The 22865-nt window shown below is 40.8% G+C and overlaps 1 long non-coding RNA gene across 1 annotated transcript in view; it reads left to right on the forward strand.

Annotated features, from left to right (window-relative positions):
* The first annotated feature begins 1734 nt into the window (after nt 1–1734).
* LOC124595936 overlaps nt 1735–22865 on the forward strand; it is a 35023-nt gene continuing 13892 nt past the window's right edge. The window contains exon 1 of the long non-coding RNA XR_006978264.1: nt 1735–2722. This is a non-coding gene — a long non-coding RNA (uncharacterized LOC124595936). The remainder of the gene's footprint in view (nt 2723–22865) is intronic.

Raw genomic sequence — 22865 nt, forward strand, 5'->3', positions numbered from 1 at the left:
TACTTCCTGTAGGCCTGAAGTTATTTCTTAATTTGTGTTGCTTACATCTTAAATTTATAGAATGCCATTCTATGCTAAATTATAGACTGGCAGCATATTGTGTTTTATCGTGTTAACTCCCCACATGGCTTTATTTTTATTCCTGGAGCAGAATATAAACCGTCAGTTGAACGGTTCCTTTGCCTCACAGACAACCTTGTTAATTTTTTACACATTTTGCAATAGTCATGAAATAGTTTAATGTCCTTTATTCTGGTGTAACGTACACAAGGAATTGTTTCTTTCATTTTTGCAAGAAATTTGTATTCTTTCTGATCAACTTTTTGCAGTGTAGATGTAAACCTGTTTGGAATGCTACATAATATTGCAGAGTACGAATATTAAAAAAATCTATGTCAGTAACCACATAGCAAAATTTTAGGGTACTTTGACCTTAGAGTCTAGTTTTGTAAAGAGTACTACACCAAGATCTGCTTCCTTATTTGCATTCCTTATGTGGGTAGAATTGATAAAACAGTTGCTCCAGGTACAACTCCCTAGGTCCTCTCAATATGCCGCAGGACTGCACATGGCCACCTGATGCCCTATCACGCACGATATTCCAAGTGCGACGAAAAGCGTGAGCACAGCAAAAACGTCCTCGTAGCTGCGCATGCGCAGTACGGCCTGTTTTCTGGCGCTCCCTGGCAACTACACAAAGTCACTAGACAGTAGACACTAACGAAGTCGGGAGTTGGTGTTCTTGGTGTCACGTGGTGTAGCCATATATTTGTACATTGTACAGATTACTCATTACTTTCATTATTTATTGTTTTTCTGTGGTTACTGATTATTTCACAGTGAGTGGTGGACAAGAGCAGTGGAACGTGATGAAGTGTAGTGGATGCTTAATAGGTTGCCTCCAGTTTTTCAGACTTAGTGTGACCAGCCGGGACTAGTGCAGCAGGGGATACAACCCATCGGCTTTGAACAATGACGTCACAAGTCGCCAGAGAGCATGTATTACAGAGATGAAAGAGCTGAGGAGAATGTTGAGAAACAAAGGAATGCGAGAGATAAACATTGATCTTGTCAAAAGCATAAGTGTTTTTTGACTTTTTAAAAAAAATCTCACGAGATAGAATAAACTGATCCTACTTTATTAAGCAATATCTTGTCAAAAGCCGAGAAGCGATTGTTCTTAATGTTCTAGCTCCCTTCAGTACATAATAAGTGTTTTTTGACTTTTTAAAAAAAAAATCTCACGAGATAGAATAAACTGATCCTACTTTATTAAGCAATAGTGTTTTTTTGGCTTTTTTTAAAAAAATCTCACGAGATAGAATAAACTGATCCTACTTTATTAAGCAATAGTGTTTTTTTGGCTTTTTTTTAAAAAAACTAACGAGATAGAATAAACTGATCCTACTTTATTAAGCAATAGTGTTTTTTTGGCTTTAAAAAAAAATCTCACGAGATAGAATAAACTGATCCTACTTTATCAAGCAATATCTTGTCAAAAGCCGAGAAGCGATTCTTCTAGTGTTATAGCTGCCTTCAGTAGCTGATAAGTGTTTTTTGGCTTTTAAAAAAAAATCTCACGAGATAGAATAAACTGATCCCACTTTATTAAGCAATCAGTAAAAAAACGAAATTGAAACATAACAGCAAAAGCTTATTAGAATACAGAACTGCTTTATTATCTATGCCTCGAAGTGAAGACATTAAGATCTATGACTAAGGAATGACGTCATTGTTCAAAGCCGACGGTTTGTGTATCCCCTGCTGCACTAGACCCGACCAGCCTGTGGAAATGGCTTATTGATCACGATGTAGTTCCAAGCAAGATGATGTGCAGAAAATGCCAGCAACCAGCGAAGTTTTTATTTTATGACTTTTCATTTAGATGTTGGAGGCCGCGCATTGTGCGGAAGGGTAGTCGTATGGTAAAAGTTCAGTGTACGTTTCACCAGAGCGCACGAAAAGGTTCTTGGCTTGGGAATTCACTGTCAAGTGTGATCGACATTGCTCACTTTTGTTCCCTTTGGCTCTGTGCTTCGTATCCTAAGACGGTAAAGCTCAAGAGGATAACTGGTTTCACTTCACTGACGGTAGCGAACTGGACCTCAGCATGCCGCGAAACCTGCTTCGAATCCTGCGCGACGTTTGGGTGGTCCAGGCACCGTTGTTGAGGTAGCAGAAGCGAAATTCGGCGAAAAAAGATATTCTCTTGGTAGGAAAAAAGACGTGTGCTGGGTTATTGGCGGTATACAGCGCGGATCGCCCAAAATATTCCTTGTTCACGTCGATAAACAAGGAAAAGAAACTTTGCGGCGCGTTTTATCAGAAAATGTTCTCCCTGGAACTAGCGTTATAAACAACTGCAGTAATGTATACGGCACTCCGAGTGAGCAGGATTCGGAACAGAGCGATGAAAATCATGGGCTGCAATTTGTATTATCTAATAATAGCGATGCTGATACACGAACTGCGCAAAGAATATTGAGACGTCTTCGAAAATTTGTACCGAAAGGTCGCAAGCGAGAACAGTTTCAGGGGTATCTGGCAGAGTGCGTTTTGAGACAAGCATATCGGCCCAGGGAAAGATTACATCACTTACTTGTCGAGGCAAGCAAAGTTGGCTCATCACGAGGGTCAATGATAGCTTAGTATCATGTGGCAAAGGCAGTTGTAAATGCCGCAACAGGGTGAAACCTACTGCCAACGATTCCATTCTGTACAGGTAAGTAAGTATTATATTTGACGGCGTCATGGTGCCGAGTGTTGTACTACAAACTGTATAAAAAATGATGCATTTTAGAAACTATTTAATGTGTCTTATAGATCATTCTATGTCAAAGCAACCAGATCATGCCACCCACTGTCTCAGATTTTCATGAAACTTTGCACATTTGCTTATAACACTTATTATAAATTTTTTTTTGGTCTGAGACAAAAACGTTTTATATTGAATTTTCAATGCAGTTATGTTCTGGTAATTACGATCTGTAGAAATGTGATACTTATCTACATAAATACTCATAAATCAGGTTTTAATTAAGCCTTTAATTTAGAATTTGTTTCATCAGTTAAGAGGTGCATATAGTTAACAGAAATGCATTTATTTCAGCAGTAAAGTTACAAAGAATATTACAAAAAATGTTTAAAATGTCATGTTCCATTTCTGGTAAAATTAGAAGGGCATTGGAAAAACTCTTATCACCTTTCTCCAACCCGCTGGGAACATAGTTTTGGTAGTAGTAGTAGTAGTAGTAATAGCAGCAGCTTTTTTCATATGTAAGTCTGTTTTTACACGGACATAGGACATGTCAAAGTGTTTACAAGGTTAGATCAATTTAAAATAAGCTAACTCTTATACATTTACAGACTTCTAGTTAGAAATAATTATTAGATTTACTCCTGGCATACAATACTTTTTTTACAAATAACTTATTAAATAATGTAATGCCACACTGTTCACTCATATTTCACTATCAGTCACTGCACACACTATACACACATTGTTTCATAACTCTTCACTCACTACACACACACAAACACTGGTGATCTTTGGGCCATTTTCTATATTGCAACTTGCCATTTGCTATCCTGAAAAACTGAGTCAGCATCCCTCAAAGCTCAGATAGAGGAAGAGGTGTTAGTATTGTGCTATGCATAGCTTTGGGGTAAGTTTTTCTAGAAAAGGAAAAAACATCAGTGTGAAGGTGTTCATATGGAATGTTGGATGTTTTATAATCATTATTATTATTTATTTGTATTACTTTTTTTTTTACCAAACCCCTACTCTGTTTCATCTAAGTAATCCTCCAATGTATAAAATGTATTGCATAATAGGTACTTTTTAGCTGCCTTTTTAAGTAAGTGTATTTTTGCAATTTCTTTAATCTCTTTTGGTAATTTGTTGTACAGTTTCATTCCTTGGTAGAAAATGCTGTTTTGAGTTTTATGTTTATTTTTTCTTGGTAAATGTAAGTTGAGTCTATCTCTTGTTGCATGGTAATGGACAGAGCTGTTTGTGCAGTAATTGCCAACATTCTTTTTGATGTGCGCAACTGACTGGTAAATGTATTCACATGGAGCAGTTAAAATCCCCAGTGTTCTGATCAGATCTTTACAATGAGCTTGACTATTATTTTTGGTTATTATTCTTATGGCTCTTTTCTGGAGTTTGAAAATTGTGTTAATATTTTGTGCATTTGTTCCCCAAAAAAAGAATGCCATAACTAAGAATTGAGTGTACATATGAATAATATGTAACTAAAAGACACTGCATTTTACACACTGATGATAGGATTCTAAGGGCATAACATGCTGATGACATTCTGTTTGCAAGTACCTTTGTGTGTTTACACCACTTCAACTGAGAATCAATATTCATGCCTAGAAATTTTGCATTTGTTATGCAGTCTATAGAGGTGCCATCTACATTTAATTTCACATTGTCATTTTCCCTCTTTAAACTAAAATTAATGGCATTAGTTTTCTTTATGTTCTATGCCACTTTATTGCTTATTGACCGATAGTAAACTTCCTTGAGAGTTTCATTTGCTTTCTCTGCAAGGAGTTCTCATATTCTCTCAGTGACTATAATACTGCTGTCATCAGTGAAGATAATTTTTTCACCCTTAGTAACACTACTGGGAAAGTCACTGATGTATATCAGGCATAGTATTGGTCTTAATATGCTACCTTGCAGAATCCCTATATTAATGTATATTGGTTCTGGTAAGTGTTTTACTAAATGTTTAGATCTATTTGAAGTATGTGTCACTTCTACTCTTTGTACCCTGTCTGCTAGGTATGATCGAAACCAGTCACTAGCTACCCCTCTTATTCCTAATGCTTCTAATTTATTTAGTAGAATCTTGTGGTTGACTGTATCTCTGCATCTCCTTGATCACATATATTCTTGACGAAGGCAAAGTACTACCAGTCCTCGTATGCAGCTTTTGTGGATAGGTGTACATACATTGCAGGGCATTTTCATTGAATGAGAAAATCAAGAAAAGGTTTTTACACCAAGTTACTCTTCTAATTTATGATAAATTCGCCAAATAGTTGTAATCGTGAAAATTCCTGGTACTGGGTATTGTGCATGTTGTCAAAAGTCTCCTCGTGGTTCTTGTATAGGAAATCAACAATGATTTTCTGTTGAAAGTGAAAAAAAAAAAAATTGATATTTGCGTTGGAGATTGGAGTGTGGAATGTCAGGTCCCTTAATCGGGCAGGTAGGTTAGAAAATTTGAAAAGGGAAATGGATAGGTTAAAGTTAGATATAGTGGGAATTAGTGAAGTTCGGTGGCAGGAGGAACAAGACTTCTGGTCAGGTGACTACAGGGTTATAAACACAAAGTCAAATAGGGGTAATGCAGGAGTAGGTTTAATAATGAATAGGAAAATAGGAACACGGGTAAGCTACTACAAACAGCTTAGTGAACGCATTATTGTGCCCAAGATAGATACAAAGCCCACACCTACTACAGTGGTACAAGTTTATATGCCAACTAGCTCTGCAGATGACGAAGAAATTGAAGAAATGTATGATGAAATAAAAGAAATTATTCAGATAGTGAAGGGAGACGAAAATTTAATAGTCATGGGTGACTGGAATTCGAGTGTAGGAAAAGGGAGAGAAGGAAACGTAGTAAGTGAATATGGATTGGGGCTAAAAAATGAAAGAGGAAGCTGCCTGGTAGAATTTTGCACAGAGCATAACTTAATCATAGCTAACACTTGGTTTAAGAATCATGATAGAAGGTTGTATACATGGAAGAACCCTGGAGATACTAAAAGGTATCAGATAGCTTATATAATGGTAAGACAGAGATTTAGGAACCAGGTTGTAAATTGTAAGACATTTCCAGGGGCAGATGTGGACTCTGACCACAATCTATTGGTTATGACCTGTAGATTAAAACTGAAGAAACCGCAAAAAGGTGGGAATTTAAGGAGATGGGACCTGGATAAACTGAAAGAACCAGAGGTTGTACAGAGTTTCAGGGAGAGCATAAGGGAAAAATTGACAGGAATGGGGGAAATAAATACAGTAGTAGAAGAATGGGTAGCTTTGAGGGATGAAGTAGTGAAAGCAGCAGAGGATCAAGTAGGTAAAAAGACGAGGGCTAGTAGAAATCCTTGGGTAACAGAAGAAATATTGAATTTAATTGATGAAAGGAGAAAATATAAAAATGCAGTAAATGAAGCAGGCAAAAAGGAATACAAACGTCTCAAAAATGAGATCGACAGGAAGTGCAAAATGGCTAAGCAGGGATGGCTAGAGGACAAATGTAAGGATGTAGAGGCTTATCTCACTAGGGGTAAGATAGATACTGCCTACAGGAAAATTAGAGAGACCTTTGGAGATAAGAGAATCACTTGTATGAACATCAAGAGCTCAGATGGAAACCCAGTTCTAAGCAAAGAAGGGATAGCAGAAAGGTGGAAGGAGTATATAGAGGGTCTATACAAGGGCGATGTACTTGAGGACAATATTATGGAAATGAAAGAGGATGTAGATGAAGGTGAAATGGGAGATACGATACTGCGTGAAGAGTTTGACAGAGCACCGAAAGATCTGAGTCGAAACAAGGCCCCCGGAGCAGACAACATTCCATTGGAACTACTGGCGGCCTTGGGAGAGCCAGTCATGACAAAACTCTACCATCTGGTGAGCAAGATGTATGAAACAGGCGAAATACCCTCAGACTTCAAGAAGGATATAATAATTCCAATCCCAAAGAAAGGAGGTGTTGACAGATGTGAGAATTACCAAACAATCAGTTTAATAAACCACAGCTGCAAAATACTAACACGAATTCTTTACAGACGAATGGAAAAATTAGTAGAAGCCGACCTCGGGGAAGATCAGTTTGGATTCCGTAGAAATACTGGAACACGTGAGGCAATACTGACCTTACGACTTATCTTAGAAGAAAGATTAAGGAAAGGCAAACCTACATTTCTAGCATTTGTTGACTTAGAGAAAGCTTTTGGCAATGTTGACTGGAATACTCTCTTTCAAATTCTAAAGGTGGCAGGGGTAAAATACAGGGAGCGAAAGGCTATTTACAATTTGTACAGAAATCAGATGGCAGTTATAAGAGTCGAGGGACATGAAAGGGAAGCAGTGGTTGGGAAGGGAGTAAGACAGGGTTGTAGCCTCTCCCCGATGTTATTCAATCTGTATAATGAGCAAGCAGTAAAGGAAACAAAAGAAAAATTCGGAGTAGGTATTAAAATCCATGGAGAAGAAATAAAAACTTTGAGGTTCGCCGATGACATTGTAATTCTGTCAGAGACAGCAAAGGACTTGGATGAGCAGTTGAACGGAATGGATGGTGTCTTGAAGGGAGGATATAAGATGAACATCAACAAAAGCAAAACGAGGATAATGGAATGTAGTCGAATTAAGTCGGGTGATATTGAGGGTATTAGATTAGGAAATGAGACACTTAAAGTAGTAAAGGAGTTTTGCTATTTGGGGAGCAAAATAACTGATGATGGTCGAAGTAGAGAGGATATAAAATGTAGACTGGCAATGGCAAGGAAAGCGTTTCTGAAGAAGAGAAATTTGTTAACATCGAGTATAGATTTAAGTGTCAGGAAGTCATTTCTGAAAGTATTTGTATGGAGTGTAGCCATGTATGGAAGTGAAACATGGACGGTAAATAGTTTGGACAAAAAGAGAATAGAAGCTTTCGAAATGTGGTGCTGCAGAAGAATGCTGAAGATTAGATGGGTAGATCACATAACTACTGAGGAGGTACTGAATAGGATTGGGGAGAAGAGGAGCTTGTGGCACAACTTGACCAGAAGAAGGGATCGGTTGGTAGGACATGTTCTGAGGCATCAAGGGATCACCAATTTAGTATTCGAGGGCAGCGTGGAGGGTAAAAATCGTAGAGGGAGACCAAGAGATGAATACACTAAGCAGATTCAGAAGGATGTAGGTTGCAGTAGGTACTGGGAGATGAAGAAGCTTGCACAGGATAGAGTAGCATGGAGAGCTGCATCAAACCAGTCTCAGGACTGAAGACCACAACAAGAAAAATTGTAAACACCAGACGCAGTTGTTGTTTGTACATCATTCTGTAGTTGAAGACTAGCTTTTCTCGATAAATGTTTCACAGTTCCTCCCAATACATCAAATACTGATTACTGTAACTAGTGGTTCTTTATTTGAACACTGCATCTATCAGTGAAATGATGCATTTCTTGACTAGCGGGTAGTGTTATTTGTGAGCAACATTCACCAATTCTAAAACATGCTCCATATCTGCACTTATAAAGCATGGTCATTTCACATCAGTGATGTGGTCCTCACATGACCATTTCTAAATCCAGGTTCAACAATATTTTGGGCAGATTCCAGTATATGTACAAACTTGCTGCTCGATATCTCGCTGGGTTCTATCTCTACAGCCTTTTGTAGATAAGGATCTGAAGTTTACACCACCTACAACAATGCCAAAGTACCAAATTTGGATAACTTTCATGAAAGGCACTCTTAAAGACCCTGCTTTTGTATACTGAAGAGACGGGTCTACGGAAGTGTCCGATTCCACCCATCTTCTTTGACCCATGACGTAAGGGTGTTGTGGCGTGTGATGTCATTACGGCACACAGTTTATGAGCTGGTTGTGTTTGTAAATGTCGCCTTTGTTGTATTTGATGGTACCCTCTGTGTGTGTGTGTGTGTGTGTGTGTGTGTGTGGGTGGGTGTGTGGGCTGAAATTTGTTGGTGGTAATTAATGGTTTTTTTTTTCGGTCCATTTTTCTAGAGTTGTGATGTTTCGTGTATTTATTGTGTATCGGATGTGTTAGTTTACGTAGGGATGTTTGAATTTTTAATTTTTGAGGTGTTGTGGTTTAAGTTCTGTTTTTCGTAGTTGTAGGTGTTGGCTTTTTCATATCAGTAGTTATGGTTGACCTACATAGGTCAAGGGAAATGACCGATTACAATTTTCATACAGTTTTATATACAGGTATTGGTGTTTTGGTATTGTCAGCTGTGGTCAAGGGAATCGTCTGATTCGATTTTGTAATTTTTTTTTTTTTTGTGTGTTTGACGATTGTGTTTCTTTATTTTTACTGTTACATTTACCTTGCCCCTCCCTAAAAACCCCAATTTCCCACGGTTGTCCCATTAGTTTGGTTGTATCTTTGGAGGAAGATGTTATTGTCTTATTTATATGTATTTTTGTGTTTTTTGCCGTGTGTATGTAGTGACATCATAGGCGCCATATTGGAGACACTTAGAATAGCCATTTCCACCATATTAATGATGTTATGTGTCAAAGCAGGAAGGTGGAATCGGACACTTCTGTAATCCCAAAAAGACTTTTAGTGGTGAATACGACTATATTACTGATTAGATTTTGAAGTACATCAGGCGACAGCTGTACTAAGTTTCAAAAATGGCAGAAAATTCACAGTGTGACTTGGAAAGCCCATGTTTAACGAGCCATAAAGCATAATTTTATGGATGAATTCAGCCAAGAATTGGTAATATGACACACAGCCATTTATTACTTTTCACACACACAGTGTATATGTTGGTCTGTGACATTGACGAGTAAACAGCCATGCATTTGACAGTAGTCTCTGACCTTTTCTATCAAAATGTGTGCACCTGCAAATTTGATGAAAACGTTTTGGGTTCCAAACTATGGGTAGTTTTGGGCCCTTATAGCTGTACTGTGTGTTCTTTAATCTTTTTTATCCTGCTATTTATAAGGCAGAGTATTCTCTAGCTTCAGAAGCAATGTACGAGGTTTGCACAGAAAGTAATGCACCACATTTTTTTTTCTTCAGCAATACTTTATTGAACATAGTGAGAAGTACACACATGATAAGGTAGTGTTTTATCTACACACCCTATTTTTCCACATAACCTCCGTCCCGTTCTACGACCTTCCTCCTGCATGGAACAAGGGTGTGTATGCGCTGCCGGTACGAATCCTTGTCCTGGTGGCAGAGCCAATGCTTGACTCTGTGAATCACCTCCTCATCGTCTTCAAAATGTCTTCCACAAATGGCATCCTTTAATGGCCCAAACAAGTGAAAGACCTAGGGGGCTAGGCTAGGTCTGTAGGGTGAATGGGATAACACTGTCCAACCCTGTTTTGTGATGTGTTCAGCAGTTCTGAGACTTGTGTGGGGCCAAGTGTTATCGTGTTGCAGCAAAACATCTCCTAGGGTTGCTGTGATGCCAAAGTCGCTAGAAGTGTGTCTTAAGTTTTTTTTTTTTTTTAATGTGTTGACATATGATTCTGAATTAATGGTACTACCTCTCGGCATCACATCAATGAGAATAACGCCTTCACAGTGTCAGAACACAGTGATTATGACCTTACTGGCAGAGGCAGGTGCTATGAATTTTTTCTTTTGTCGGGAGTGGGAATAGCTCCATTCCATCGATTGTTGTTTTGTTTTGGGATAAAAATGGTGAACGCAGATTTCATCACCTGTCACAATCCGGGACAAGATCTCCCCCTCAGGTCCAAAACATTGCAGCAAATCAAGACAAGTGTCTTTTCCATGAGATTTGTGATCCACCGATATACACTACCGGGACCCATCTTTTACACACTTTTGAATATCTAAGAGTGCGGACAATTACATCCACACTGCCTTTGCTGGTTGACAGATGCAGTGCCAACTGGCGAGTCATAATGTGTCTGTCCTCCTGAGTGACAACATAAGTTCGCTGCAACATGTTAAGTGTGACAGCCTTGGATGGTCTCCCTGACCACTGCAAATCGTGGAGTTCCGCTGAACTGCCTTCTGAAGACCTCACCCTCCGTGGTCAGCGACAAACTGTACTTCTGTCTTAAGCCGTTGCTCCAGACTTTGCACAAGTGTTTGTGAATATTCCCTACAGTTTCTTTCTCTACAGTGAGAAAGTCAGTGATGGCATGTTGCTTGTAATGTACATCACTTACAAACGCCATTTTGAAACTGTACTACAGCTACGCTACCTGTCCTGAGTGACGGAAACTTGGTGTGCTCATTTATGAGATTTCAAATAATATGTACACTCCTGGAAATTGAAATAAGAACACCGTGAATTCATTGTCCCAGGAAGGGGAAACTTTATTGACACATTCCTGGGGTCAGATACATCACATGATCACACTGACAGAACCACAGGCACATAGACACAGGCAACAGAGCATGCACAATGTCGGCACTAGTACAGTGTATATCCACCTTTCGCAGCAATGCAGGCTGCTATTCTCCCATGGAGACGATCGTAGAGATGCTGGATGTAGTCCTGTGGAACGGCTTGCCGTGCCATTTCCACCTGGCGCCTCAGTTGGACCAGCGTTCGTGCTGGACGTGCAGACCGCGTGAGACGACGCTTCATCCAGTCCCAAACATGCTCAATGGGGGACAGATCCGGAGATCTTGCTGGCCAGGTTAGTTGACTTACACCTTCTAGAGCACGTTGGGTGGCACGGGATACATGCGGACGTGCATTGTCCTGTTGGAACAGCAAGTTCCCTTGCCGGTCTAGGAATGGTAGAACGATGGGTTCGATGATGGTTTGGATGTACCGTGCACTATTCAGTGTCCCCTCGACGATCACCAGTGGTGTACGGCCAGTGTAGGAGATCGCTCCCCACACCATGATGCCGGGTGTTGGCCCTGTGTGCCTCGGTCGTATGCAGTCCTGATTGTGGCGCTCACCTGCACGGCGCCAAACACGCATACGACCATCATTGGCACCAAGGCAGAAGTGACTCTCATCGCTGAAGACGACACGTCTCCATTCGTCCCTCCATTCATGCCTGTCGCGACACCACTGGAGGCGGGCTGCACGATGTTGGGGCGTGAGCGGAAGACGGCCTAACGGTGTGCGGGACCGTAGCCCAGCTTCATGGAGACGGTTGCGAATGGTCCTCGCCGATACCCCAGGAGCAACAGTGTCCCTAATTTGCTGGGAAGTGGCGGTGCGGTCCCCTACGGCACTGCGTAGGATCCTACGGTCTTGGCGTGTATCCGTGCGTCGCTGCGGTCCGGTTCCAGGTCGACGGGCACGTGCACCTTCCGCCGACCACTGGCGACAACATCGATGTACTGTGGAGACCTCACGCCCCACGTGTTGAGCAATTCGGCGGTACGTCCACCCGGCCTCCCGCATGCCCACTATACGCCCTCGCTCAAAGTCCGTCAACTGCACATACGGTTCACGTCCACGCTGTCGCGGCATGCTACCAGTGTTAAAGACTGCGATGGAGCTCCGTATGCCACGGCAAACTGGCTGACACTGACGGCGGCGGTGCACAAATGCTGCACAGCTAGCGCCATTCGACGGCCAACACCGCGGTTCCTGGTGTGTCCGCTGTGCCGTGCGTGTGATCATTGCTTGTACAGCCCTCTCGCAGTGTCTGGAGCAAGTATGGTGGGTCTGACACACCGGTGTCAATGTGTTCTTTTTTCCATTTCCAGGAGTGTATGTTACATTTTGCATTTGTAGCATTGTTTTCGGCTGAAGGAAAAAAAGTGATGCATTACTCTCTCAAATTTCCCACCAACCAAGCATTTTCATACATACAGCATACTGCCTGGTTTGTAATGTTGCAAGTAAAACAGCTGGAATTTCATCATTTGCTTTAAATGCTTTAACAATGAATACTGCAGTATCATGAGAAACTCTGTTTACTCCAACCTTGTTTAAATCATTACTCTTGAACTGATGATTTCTTTCTTGTCCAGAAATTGTGTGATCTTTGGTGAACTTTCTTTCCCGATCAAACTGAATTTTTTGAGTTTCTTACTATGTAACATAACGGTGATTCTTGAAATGGTGTCATTGCAGAACTTAAACAGATAAGAGGAGCCAATATTTGATTATCTAAAGGGCTGTGAAAACTAGCATGAGCTGACTGTCTTTTAGCTGTTCCTCCAATTCAATCGCAATGAAATTTTCCAATATTCTTTTCATGCAGACATAAATTGATAAAATTCTTGAAATTATTGTACTGGGCAGCAGATCCATCACTAGAGTAGTGTATGTGCTTGATGTCTCCTGTTGTTATCCTCAAACATTTAGTCAGCCTCGTTACGAATACATGAAACTGCAGTGGTATCATGACGAAGGCAGTCACTAATAATGCACACTTATATTCTATACTTCTTTACTTCCAAAGTAAACTACAACGGGATGCAACACATTTTTGAAATGAAATGGTGGCTTGTTAAACCATTAATTTTTAAAAGCAGTTCAACTGTAAACTGTTCTACAGTTGCTTGATTTGTCTCTAGTTTATCTCTGTCAGTATAAACCTGAACCCACTGTTGGTATTCTATAACTTTTTCTAGCTCATATTCTTTGAAAACATCTACCAAATAAGCTTCTAGTGCAGGTTTTTTGTGACATTGTTCATAATGTCATTGTTTGATTCCAAACCGCGCACTGTCTTCTTTGATTAGTACCTTATAGTCATCATCGGGTTGGAATTTTGATGTATTACACATACAGAGTGAGTACCAGTGGTGCTGACTGTAATACACCACTTTGGCCAGAGTTCACAAAATGTGGCGAATCCTGATTTGCTGCCATTCTGCCTACAATAGGCTATGGACATTTCTTTCAAGTAGAGACATTCCTGCTTACGAACTTTTTTGCCATGCACTCTTATTGCTATGTAATCATTTTTACCCTTTGCTGGTAGTGCCAAGATGTGAGCCCCCATGTTAAGTTCTCTTGCTTGCTTTACCATTCTCACAGAAACGTTAAATTCTTTTGTTGTTCTAAGCTCCAGCTGGTTGGGCCCAGGGTCAAAATTTGAACTTTGCTGGAATGACTTGAGTGATGCATTTTATTTTCTAGTTCATTAATTAAAATGTTCATGACAGTGCATTTCTGGCATTGATTCACCATTTGTGTGTCCATAACAGTGAACCTCTTGCCAGCAGCAGCTGTTGTAGCCTGGGGAAGAGGAAAGTTCGAGATGAGTCGTTAGCTTTAGCCAATGACATAATGTTAATGTCTGCTGTCACGTTGCCTTGCTGTGCATATATTCGCAGTTAGCTGTGAGTTGCCAAAGCCAGAGAATGTGATACTTAGAGAGAGAGAGAGAGAGAGAGAGAGAGAGAGAGAGAGAGAGAGAGAAACATGGTTGTGGTGGCAGCTTAGCCCATTTGAAAAAATCAGTGTCACATTATAGTCACCATATTGTTTAGTGTTTGTTGCATGTTTCCTGTGTCATTGGTAAAAGCCAACAACTTGTTTCGAGCATTCCTCTGTATTCTTTTAGCATTGGTGATGCTTTTGCTAATTCATTAAAGCTTTAAAAGGAAATCTTCAAGAAATGCCAGGGAAGTATTCACTGCGTAGTGTGCATGTAATCAGTAGCCGTAGGTTCTTGCTCATCTAGAGCCTGTATTTGTGATGAGCAAATTTGTGCCTACACCTGGGGCAAAGCTGCTGGCCCAGCTTGAAAACTTTATTAGCCAACAGTTTCAACTTTTCAACATGAGTAATATCAATTGGATATAAAGCCTTCTTAATTTCATGTTTGTTTTTTCCAAATGGATTACAACAGGTATTTTGTAGAAATTGAAAATTTGTCATCAGCTGGGCATTGTGGTAGGTATGGACAAATGTGAACATCTAGTATAAAGTCAAGTCCAACAATTATATTTCTTTCAGTAGCTGAGGCTGACTTTAACCATAGTACAATTGCGAAAGTTTAAGACCTGCCACCTCAACTGCAGCAGGAGAGGGGGAATGCACCAGACACTTCTTGCTTCAGAAATTAGTTCAGTCACAAAACTTTTCAAGATTAAGATAATCATCAGATCAACTGCAGAGAGGAACTGACAGTTCAGAGAAAATAAATATAATTCAGCAATGACTGAACAGAGAGCAATTATTTTTGGCTATAAGCAGGCAGTTGTAAAAATTAAACAATTAGCTTTTGAAGCTTAAAAAATTCTCTTTCAGGTTCTAGCAAGTTATAAAAGATTAAAGAACATACAGTTGAGATATTGGCCCCCAGAACTACTCAAAACTTTGCACCCAAAACTCTTTAATCAGATTTACAGGTGCTTAAATTTTGATAGAGAACAGGGGCATTGTACAAAAAGCACAAGACAGCATGACTGTCATACACTAAATTCTCGCTAATCTGGCCCTCAGTAATCTGACCCAAATCTGGTAAGGTGCACAACAATGAATTATTGTGTGCTACAATGTTGTGAGTGAATGGCAATGTTAAGGAATGCTATACATATATGAAATTGTGGCATTTTACACAGTTCAGTATCATGTCTTTCTAAAAGGTTACAGTAGACCTCAAGCAGGAAATGGAAATTTTAAATTGAACCAAGGATCTTCACTAAAAGCCATTGCTACAGAAGAATGCTGAAGATTAGATGGGTAGACCACATAACTAATGAGGAAGTGTTGAATAGGATTGGGGAGAAGAGAAGTTTGTGGCACAACTTGACCAGAAGAAGGGATCGGTTGGTAGGACATGTTCTGAGGCATCAAGGGATCACCAATTTAGTATTGGAGGGCAGCGTGGAGGGTAAAAATCGTAGAGGGAGACCAAGAGATGAATACACTAAGCAGATTCAGAAGGATGTAGGTTGCAGTAGGTACTGGGAGATGAAGAGGCTTGCACAGGATAGAGTAGCATGGAGAGCTGCATCAAACCAGTGTCAGGACTGAAGACAACAACAACAACAACAACATAAATCACTACCAGTGCAATATTGTACTTAGAAGAAACCATGGATTAGCGGAGAAGTATTCTCTCGGTGGTTCCATGAAACATTTGTACTGACGGTGAGTAAAGAACCAAAGGAGAAAAAGCTTCATCTGAAAGCTATCCTTATTGACAATGTTCCTAGTCATTCGTCCAATGTATCTCCAAAGTCCGATGGTACACAAGCACTCTTTCTTCCACACAGTGTGACGGCCCCTATTCAGCCCGTGGGCCAGGGAATATTGGAATCAATTGAATGTCATTATCAATTTGGACTTCCTGTCTCCTTGCTCAATGAATGTGAAGACATACTGACTCTATGCCGAAGGTGTGAAAATCAAGCGACCTACGTGATGTTGTTTTTCAAACTGCCAAAGGTGATTATGGATAAAGCAGGGTGTGCTGCCATAATGAAGAGCAGGAGAAAAGTGTGGCTATCTATTGATGCAGAGCTGCATCCTGTACTGAGCAATGACGATAAGCCAGACAATTTGAAATATTAGATTGCTGATACTTTTGTACACTTTCATGTTCCACATCCAGGAGGAGGAGAAATTGGTGGAGATGTTGCGAAGTGGCTGCATGAGGAAAACTGGAAGACAGACCAAACTTTAACACATGAAGAAATAATCAAGAGCATGCAGTGAGGTATAAGTGGAAAATGATGAAGAAGAGCACAGATGGAGAGAGCATGAAGATTTCTCACACTGCTGGTGCTGAAGCTGCAGACGTTTTCCTGCAGTACATTATGCAACAAACAGATACATGCAGTACCAACGTAATGCTTGTAAAACAGCTGTGTGACAAAGCAAGCTGCTGTTGCGTATCACCGTTGCGACAGTTAAAAGTTCGGGACTGATTTCATAGTGAATGTTGATACTACTGTTTAATTATGTACACATTCAATGACAAAGTTTTCTTTGAAACTGAGTGTATGTTTTTAAAATTGTGTCTCTGGACTTAATAAAGTATATCCCGTATGTTGTTAAAATAAGTTTCAGACACTATCAGTAATCCAGTGCTGCTGCTTCTCAGGCACCCATATGTGCAAGGAATGGCCAGGTTAGTGAGAGTCTAGTGTATTACCAATTCTTGGCTGAATGCAGCCGTCAAATTATACTTTATGGCTGGGTAAAGATGGGCTCTCCAAGTTGCACAATGTATTTTCTGCCATGTTTTGAAGTACTGGTAATACATCTGTCATCCAATGTTTTTAAAAGTTCAATCAGCAATATATTTTTACTTGGAACAAAAAGTAGTTTAAGTATATAAAAGCGGGGCTTGTAATAGTATGTTTCTGTCCTCTATCTATGAGAGGGTGTAGAAATCAAACCAAAGGAGATAAAAACTTGAAACTTTGTACATATCCATCAATGACACTGAGAAACCTTTCCATAAAATTTCATCAGATTTGGAATGGTTGAGTGGGAAGTCTGGGTCCACTTGACATGGAATGGCCCAGCAATGGTTAACTGTTACCAATTTATTTTCCTCATTTACCACAGAAACAAACAGGATGGATTTTACAGCTGCTTCTTTTCCAGCAGTAACAGTTGGATTTCATTCTGAGTTATAAAACTGTAGTTTTCGGCAAAGTCCATTAACAGAATTGCTTATTCAGGGGTTAAATTTTCTTTCAAATTTTGCAGGGGTCTTACCTGCACTTCAGACGCAAAGTAGTACATTTTAAGTGCATGTAATTTTATCAACAACAACACTTTGAATTTTTAAACAGTTGCAGTTGGCCTGGTGGTCTGTATTAATCTTCTTGGCTGTACTCAATTTTGTCAGCAATATCTTTGTAAGCTAATTTTTCTTTCGAAAATTCTGACAGTTTGTCATCATCTGGATAATTATCGCAGTGATTATGCATGCAGTCATAGTTTTCTGGGGTTATTGAAAGTTGGGATACATCCATCGGCTTTGACCCATGATGTCATTAAGGCAGCAGACACTCCTACTTCATATGTATTCAGTTAGGTGACCACTACATCACTCATACACCTGCAGACGATGTGGGAAGTGGGAGGTTTGTGGGTGGGGACAAACTGAATAAATGTCAGTAACACCCATGACATCATTCCAAACAAATATCCCTTAAAAAATGACGTACACGGTATCATACATTTTGCTTGACGTAAATAGCTCAAACAAAGACAGCAATAACAGGAATCCACACACAACTCAAAAACCTGGCACTGCATATTATGCTTGACCTATACGCATGCACACCATACTATGCAAGCCACCTAATGGTGTGTGGTGGAGGGTACTTTTCTACCACCAACTAAGTCCTCCAACCCTGTTCCACTCGCAAATAGCGTATGGGAAGAATGATTGTCAGTGAACACCCGTATTGGCTCTTGATTTCTCGAATTTTCTCATCATGGTCCCTATGTGAGACATACGTATGGGGGAAGTAATGTGTTGCTTGACTCTTCCAAAAAAGAGCTCTCTCAAAATTTCAATAGTAAATCTCTCCATGATGCACAATGCCTCTCTTGTAAAATCTGCCAATGGAGCTTGTTGAGCAACTTCATAACACTCTTATGCCGGCTAAACAATCCCGTTTGGAAACTCGGCGCTCTTCATTGTATCTTCTCTCTCTCTTCTATCAGTTCTACATGGTAGGGATCTCAGATAGATGAAAAACACTCAAGAATCTGTTGAACAAGTGCCTTATAAGCCACTTCTTTCAAGGACGAGTTAAATTTCCTTAAGATTCTTCCTATGAATCTGAGTTTGGTATCTGCTTTTCCCACTGTTGGTTTTGTATGGTCATTCCACTCAAGGGCAGTCTGGATAGTTATTCCTGGGTATTTTATTGCAGATACTGTTTCCAGTGGTTTGTCATCAATACTATAGCTGTACTGTAGTTGATTTCTTTTCCTATGTTTGCGCAATATGTTACATTTATTTACATTCAGGGACAACTGCTAGAGCATGCACCATTCATCGATTCTCAGATGGTCATTCTGTAAATTGTCACTATCTTCTAGCATTTCTACTTTGTTATAGACAACTACATCATCTGCGAACAGCCTTGAAGAGCATCCGATGCTGTCTATTAGATCATTCATATATAGTGAAACCCCACTTTTACACATTTTAAGGGACTTCAGAATGATGCTATAAATTGTGGGAAAATTTAAAATGTGGGAAATAACGTTTTAAGCTGTAAAAGTTACATGTAGGATACCCCCTTGCTTTTGTGGACTTTATGTATGATATACACAGTTGAGCCAAAACATTATGACCATCTGCTTAATAGCTTGTTTGTCCATCTTTGGAACGAAATACATAACTGATTCTGCGTATCAGGTATCCGACAGTTTGTTGGTAAGTTTGTGGAGGTTTGTGGCATAAATAATGGGCGGCTGATTTGCATATGTGGTGATGGCGCCTGATAGCGATCCAGATGGGTTCCATATGTTTTACATCAGGCAAATTTGGTCAGCAAAACATTGTGAGTTCACTGTAAAACTCCTCAAACTACTGTAACACAGTTATGATTCGGAGACATCGACAGTTATACTGCTTAAAGATGACATTGCCATGTGGGGAGAGATCAAGCATGAAAGGATGCAGGTGGTTCATAGCTGTCAGTGTGTTTTTGATTACTACCACAGGTCCCATGCAAGCACAGGAGAATATCTCCCCTGACATGTTTCCATTAATTGATGGTTGAATGCAGATAGTCCCATGCCCACTGCAGTCGTATTTGATGGTGATGTTGGGTCAACATGCGAACACGTAGTGGTTGTCTGCTGCAGAGCCGCATGCTCAACAATGTATGATGAATGGTGTGCTCTCAAACACTTGTGCAGGCACCAGCATTGTGCTCTTGCAGCAGAGATGCCACAGATCATCATCTATCGTACTTTACAGAGCTGACAAGCCTCCGAATCCCATATCTTGTGAAGAGCTCATGGACGTCCAACCATTTAGCATCTAGTGGCAGTTTCACTGTCCTACCTCTTTCTGTAGATGCTCACGGCAGTAAGACGTGAACAGTTGATGAGCCTTGCTGGTTTTGAGATACTTGTTCTCAGGTTCTGCATAATAATAATAGAGGCATTTATCTCAATGGATTTCCCCATTCGCAGCCTGATTCTTCGGTAGGGTGATCCTCCATCCGTATGTGCTCCGCTTATGTACTTCTATTTCAAGTCATGTGCCCGCAACAAAACCAGGCAGCATTCAACGTGATGGTGGGCAGTGGTCGTAATGTATTGGCTGATTAGTGTATGTACATAAGCTTGTCAGGGACTTATTATTTGATAAATGTTTATTATCTAATAAAAACCACTGACGTAAATGGAACAGGTAACTGTATGGGATGAAGAAACGTTTGATTCAGTTTCGTACATCATAATCGATGTTAACGGAAAGCCTCAGTTGTCATTCATTATTTAAGCAATGAAACACTACAACAGTTACATATTTTTTCATGCTTAGCATGACACAATTCGAGAATTTTTTCTCATTGTTGAGTGCAAATATTTGCATAAGTATTTTGTGTGGTGTTTGCATATGTGGTGTTTGTCTCTTGGACTGTAGTTGTCTTTCTGAGATTATCAGGTACTGTGCCTCCTCTGTTATGTAGAAAACTACACACAGGCCAACTATCACTCACATAGTTAGTTTGTGTAACACCACAAAAAATACATATGTAAATACTGCATTTCACAACAAGAATACGTTCCTGAAACACATTTTGTTCATATTGCGTTCCCACTGTGCGTTAGGCTCGCGACTAACTATCATGTTCTTATTGTGGAAGAAGTAAGTCTTCTATGTTATCATGTTTTTATTAAAGATCACTCAGGGAAGAACACATAACATAGGCAGTGATTACACAATAATAACCAATGGAATGTTACAGAAAACTTGGGTAGAACTCCCCAAAAACGTTCTGTGAAATCAGTAACGGAACAATTATAACATAGCACATCTTTTCAAAGTCATGGAACGCTTGTGTGCTGCGGCAAGGAGTAAGTAGTTGTCAGCGCTCCTCGCAGCCAGCACGTGAACCCTGTTGACACTTGCGTTCCTTCAGCTGATCGCGGCTGCCAGCCGTGCGACCCCCTTAGTTGCCACACAGCCCCTCACAGGTGAGCAGAGCACCGTTGTTGGTAACTGGCTCAGACGCTGTCCTCGAATCTGGCCAGAAAGTTCACACGGCGTCCGGACCGCGTTGTACATTGTGTCTGCTTCGAAGGAGCTTTGTGAGGTGCTGGATTATCAGTTGGCGAAAACGCCGGTTGGCGGAGGGAGCTGTACGCATCTAAAGATTCCTCAAAGACAAAAGCAGGTTTAACTCGATCGACCAACACTGTTCCTTTTTCCATTCACCATAATGTCCATCGTTTTGTCCCGTCTTGTTATTACGAAGTGTGGCCCAGTGTAAGGTGGCGTGAGCTCTGGTTTAATGCCGTCTTTGCCTAGCATGACATGGGTGAAGTGCTTGAACTCTTTATGTAGAAATGTATGCAGTGTCCCATGTTGTGATGCCGGATGCAGTCACATGTGTGAAATCTGATACCGCAGTTGGATTATAAACTGGGACGACTGTGATACATCCCTCGGTGAGGCACCTGGATCGATAAACTCACCTGGTAGCCACAGGGATTCTCCATAGACCAACTCAGCAGGATATGCGTCAAGGTCTGGCTTAGTGATGCTGCAGAGGCCGAGTAGTACTAAAGGAAGAGCCGTGGTCCACTTTGATTCATGACACAGTAAGGCGGCTTTGAGGGTCCGGTGCCACCATTCAGCCATGCCGTTGCTGGCTGGATGATAACTCATTATTACATGATGTGATACACTGCAAAACTTATTCAGCTGAGTAAACAATTCGGACTTGAATTGGTGTCCTCTGTCAGTTGTTATATGTAATGGACAGCTGAAACAAGCAACTCAGTTGGACATATATGCGGCAGCCAGCATTTCGGCAGAAATGGTGTCAATCGGAATAGCTTCTGTCCAGCGAGTGAATCTATAGGTGATGGTTAGCAAATAGCGTTGACCCTCTGAGGGTGGTAAAGGTCCCACGACGTCCAAAGTGGACGTGAGTGAACCTCTCGGTTGTGTCTGGGAATTTGCCTACTGGCGCGCGAACGTGACGTGAAATTTTGCTGCGTTGACAATTGACACGTACGCGAGACCACTGACAGCAATCTTTTTGTATCCTTGGCCACATGTAACAAACAGATATGAGCTTCGTTGTTGCCTTTACCTCTGGATGACATAAATCGTAGGGGTTATTAAATATTTGCTTACGCAGGTCTACCGGGATGCGTGGGCACGCTGCTTTGTTATTGGAGATGTCGCAATATATCTTAGTGTCTAATCCTGGTACATCAATGAACTTGAGTTACAGTCCTGCTGTGTCATTGTTAGGCAATTTTCAAGTTCTTGATCTGATTGTTGTGCTTGGGCCAGGTGTGCGTTGACGTGTGACAAACAGTCTGCCACTACATTGTTCAACCCAGAGATGTGTTTAATGTCGGTGGAAAATTGAGCAATAAGTTCAGACTGATTAAACTGCCTCAGCGAACATTTGTTGTTGTTCTGGTGGACGGCGAATGTCAGAGGTTGATAGTCTGCATAAATTGTAAATTCTTTCGGCTCCACCTGCATTCAGAAATACTTCATGGAAGCTTAGATGGCCAACAACTCCCGATCATAAGCGCTCCGTTGTTGCTGAACAGGCGATAATTCCCACGAGAAAAAAACTAGGGGCTGCCAGGCTTCGTCCACATATTGCTGCAATGCTGCATCTATGGCCACCTGGCTAGCATCAACCACAAGCACAAGAGGCACGTCTAAAGCAGGGTGAGCAGGACGCGTTGCCTCAGGTATGCTTTTCTTGGTGATTTCAAAAGCGTCTATCATTGATTGTGACCACAGCACAGGTGCTTTGCCTTTTGTTTTCGGACCGGCCAGAACTGCTGTAAGTGGTTCTTTAAGTTCTGCCGCATGTGGCAGATGGCAGCAATAGGAATTGAGGAGTTGAAGGAATGTACGTAATTCTTTGGCTGTCTCTGGGCGAGGAACATTCAAAATGGCTTTAAGTTTTTCTGGCAAAATGTGCGAACCCGCCGAAGAAATTAGGTGACCCAAAAACGTTATCTCCGGTTGTCC

The sequence above is a fragment of the Schistocerca americana genome, chromosome 2 (assembly GCF_021461395.2).
Source record: "Schistocerca americana isolate TAMUIC-IGC-003095 chromosome 2, iqSchAmer2.1, whole genome shotgun sequence".
NCBI classification, from domain to species: domain Eukaryota; kingdom Metazoa; phylum Arthropoda; class Insecta; order Orthoptera; family Acrididae; genus Schistocerca; species Schistocerca americana.